This window comes from Larus michahellis, unplaced genomic scaffold (genome assembly GCF_964199755.1).
Source record: "Larus michahellis unplaced genomic scaffold, bLarMic1.1 SCAFFOLD_125, whole genome shotgun sequence".
Taxonomy (NCBI): Eukaryota; Metazoa; Chordata; class Aves; order Charadriiformes; family Laridae; genus Larus; species Larus michahellis.
Window position 1 is genome coordinate 382771 of NW_027436308.1, and position 4253 is coordinate 387023.

Genomic DNA, 4253 nt, shown 5'->3' on the forward strand with positions numbered 1-4253 from the left:
GCGTGAACCACTTGCGTAGCCCTACAGACCTGGGGGCAGGGGGCTTTCCTGCTACCTTCAGCCTCGACACCACCATTTCCCACTTGGCGCCGCGCCAGGCACAAAAATGGCCATATGGCTGGATGTGGGTCCCAGGCCCAAAGAGCAAGCAGGGAAAACTATGCCTTGTTCTAAAGCTCTTTGGGAACCGCTTGCATAGCCCCACAGACCTGGGGGCTGCAGGCTTTCCTGCTGCCTTCAGCCTCGACACCACCCTTTCCCATTAGTTGCCGCGCCAGGCACAAAAATGGCCATATGGCTGGAGATGTGTCCCACGCCCAAAGAGCCAGCAGGGAAAACTATGCCTTGTTCTAAAGCTCTTTGGGAACCGCTTGCGTAGACCCACAGACCTGGGGGCTGCAGGCTTTCCTGCTGCCTTCTTCCTCAAAACCACCCTTTCCCACTTGGCGCCGCACCAGGCACAAAAATGGCCTTATGGCTGGAGATGGTTCCCACGCCCAAAGAGCCAGCAGGGAAAACTATGCCTTGTTCTAAAGCTCTTTGGGAACCGCTTCCGTAGCCCCACAGACCTGGGGGCTGCAGGCTTTCCTGCTGCCTTCAGCCTCAAAATCACCCTTTCCCACTTGGCGCCGCGCCAGCCACAAAAATGGCCCTATGGCTGGATATGTGTCCCAGGCCAAAAGAGCAAGCAGGGAAAACTATGCCTTGTTCTAAAGCTCTTTGGGAACCGCTTGCATAGCCCCACAGACCTGGGGGCTGCGGGCTTTCCTGCTGCCTTCAGCCTCAAAACCACCCTTTCCCACTTGGCGCCGCGCCAGGCACAAAAATGGCCATATGGCTGGAGATGAGCCCCCGCCCAAGGAGCCAGCAGGGAAAAATTATGCCTTGTTCTAAAGCTCTTTGGGAACAGCTTGCGTAGCCCAACAGACCTGGGGGCTGCAGGCTTTCCTGCTGCCTTCAGCCTCGACACCACCCTTTCCCACTTGGCGCCGCGCCAGGCACAAAAATGGCCATACGGCTGGAGATGGGTCCCCCGCCCAAAGAGCCAGCAGGGAAAAATTATGCCTTGTTCTAAAGCTCTTTGGGAACCGCTTGCATAGCCCCACAGACCTGGGGGCTGCGGGCTTTCCTGCTGCCTTCACCCTCAAAACCACCCTTTCCCACTTGGCGCTGCGCCAGGCACAAAAAAGGCCATACGGCTGGAAATGGGTCCCACGCCCAAAGAGCCAGCAGGGAAAATTATGCCTTGTTCTAAAGCTCTTTGGGAACTGCTTACGTAGCCCCACAGACCTGGGGGCTGCAGGCTTTCCTGCTGCCTTCAGCCTCAAAACCACCCTTTCCCACTTGGCACCGCGCCAGGCACAAAAATGGCCATACGGCTGGAGATGGTTCCCACGCCCAAAGAGCCAGCAGGGAAAACTATGCCTTGTTCTAAAGCTCTTTGGGAACCTCTTGCGTAGCCCCACAGACCTGGGGGCTGCAGGCTTTCCTGCTGCCTTCAGCCTCGACACAACCCTTTCCCTCTTGGAGCCGTTGCAGGCACATAAATGGCCATACGGCTGGAGATGATTCCCAGGCCAAAAGAGCAAGCAGGGAAAATTATGCCTTGTTCTAAAGCTCTTTGGGAACCGCTTGCATAGCCCCTCAGACCTGGGGGCTGCGGGCTTTCCTGCTGCCTTCATCCTCAAAACCACCCTTTCCCACTTGGCGCCGCGCCAGGCACAAAAATGGCCATATGGCTGGAGATGAGCCCCCGCCCAAAGAGCCTGCAGGGAAAACTATGCCTTGTTCTAAAGCTCTTTGGGAACAGCTTGCGTAGCCCCACAGACCTGGGGGCTGCAGGCTTTCCTGCTGCCTTCAGCCTCAAAACCACCCTTTCCCATTAGGTGCCGCGCCAGGCAAAAAAATGGCCATACGGCTGGAGATGGGTCCCACACCCAAGGAGCTGGCAGGGAAAACTATGCCTTGTTCTAAAGCTCTTTGGGAACCGCTTGCGCAGCCCCACAGACCTGGGGGCTGCAGGCTTTCCTGCTGCCTTCAGCCTCAAAACCACCCTTTCCCACTTGGCGCCGTGCCAGGCACAAAAATGGCCCTATGGCTGGAAAAGTGTCCCAGGCCAAAAGAGCAAGCAGGGAAAATTATGCCTTGTTCTATTGCTCTTTGGGAACCGTTTGCATAGCCCCACAGACCTGGGGGCTGCGGGCTTTCCTGCTGCCTTCTTCCTCAAAACCACCCTTTCCCACTTGGCGCCGCGCCAGCCACAAAAATGGCCATATGGCTGGAGATGAGCCCCCGCCCAAGGAGCCAGCAGGGAAAACTATGCCTTGTTCTAAAGCTCTTTGGGAACCGCTTGCGTAGCCCCACAGACCTGGGGGCTGCAGGCTTTCCTGCTGCCTTCAGCCTCGACACCACCCTTTCCCACTTGGCACCGCGCCAGGCACAAAAATGGCCGTACGGCTGGAGATGGGTCCCCCGCCAAAAGAGCCAGCAGGGAAAAATTATGCCTTGTTCTAAAGCTCTTTGGGAACCGCTTCCGTAGCCCCACAGACCTGGGGGCTGCAGGCTTTCCTGCTGCCTTCAGCCTCAAAACCACCCTTTCCCACTTGGCGCCGCGCCAGCCACAAAAATGGCCCTATGGCTGGATATGTGTCCCAGGCCAAAAGAGCAAGCAGGGAAAACTATGCCTTGTTCTAAAGCTCTTTGGGAACCGCTTGCGTAGCCCCACAGACGTGGGGGCTGCAGGCTTTCCTGCTGCCTTCAGCCTCAAAACCACCCTTTCCCACTTGGCGCCGCGCCAGGCACAAAAATGGCCATACGGCTGGAGATGAGCCCCCGCCCAAAGAGCCTGCAGGGAAAACTATGCCTTGTTCTAAAGCTCTTTGGGAACAGCTTGCGTAGCCCCACAGACCTGGGGGCTGCAGGCTTTCCTGCTGCCTTCAGCCTCAAAACCACCCTTTCCCATTAGGTGCCGCGCCAGGCACAAAAATGGCCATACGGCTGGAGATGGGACCCACGCCCAAGGAGCTGGCAGGGAAAACTATGCCTTGTTCTAAAGCTCTTTGGGAACCGCTTGCGCAGCCCCACAGACCTGGGGGCTGCAGGCTTTCCTGCTGCCTTCAGCCTCAAAACCACCCTTTCCCACTTGGCGCCGTGCCAGGCACAAAAATGGCCCTATGGCTGGAAAAGTGTCCCAGGCCAAAAGAGCAAGCAGGGAAAATTATGCCTTGTTCTAATGCTCTTTGGGAACCGCTTGCATAGCCCCACAGACCTGGGGGCTGCGGGCTTTCCTGCTGCCTTCAGCCTCAAAACCACCCTTTCCCACTTGGCGCCGCGCCACGCACAAAAATGGCCATATGGCTGGAGATGAGCCCCCGCCCAAGGAGCCAGCAGGGAAAACTATGCCTTGTTCTAAAGCTCTTTGGGAACCGCTTGCGTAGCCCCACAGACCTGGGGGCTGCAGGCTTTCCTGCTGCCTTCAGCCTCGACACCACCCTTTCCCACTTGGCGCCGCGCCAGGCACAAAAATGGCCGTACGGCTGGAGATGGGTCCCCCGCCAAAAGAGCCAGCAGGGAAAAATTATGCCTTGTTCTAAAGCTCTTTGGGAACCGCTTCCGTAGCCCCACAGACCTGGGGGCTGCAGGCTTTCCTGCTGCCTTCAGCCTCAAAACCACCCTTTCCCACTTGGCGCCGCGCCAGCCACAAAAATGGCCCTATGGCTGGATATGTGTCCCAGGCCAAAAGAGCAAGCAGGGAAAACTATGCCTTGTTCTAAAGCTCTTTGGGAACCGCTTGCGTAGCCCCACAGACGTGGGGGCTGCAGGCTTTCCTGCTGCCTTCAGCCTCAAAACCACCCTTTCCCACTTGGCGCCGCGCCAGGCACAAAAATGGCCATATGGCTGGAGATGAGCCCCCGCCCAAGGAGCCAGCAGGGAAAACTATGCCTTGTTCTAAAGCTCTTTGGGAACCGCTTGCGTAGCCCCACAGACCTGGGGGCTGCGGGCTTTCCTGCTGCCTTCAGCCTCGACACCACCCTTACCCACTTGGCGTCGCGCCAGGCACAAAAATGGCCATATTGCTGGAGATGGGTCGCACTCCCAAAGAGCCAGCACGGAAAAATTATGCCTTGTTCTAAAGCTCTTTGGGAACCGCTTGCATAGCCCCACAGACCTGGGGGCTGCAGGCTTTCATGCTGCCTTCAGCCTCAAAACCACCCTTTCCCACATGGAGCCGCGCCATGCACAAAAATGGCCAT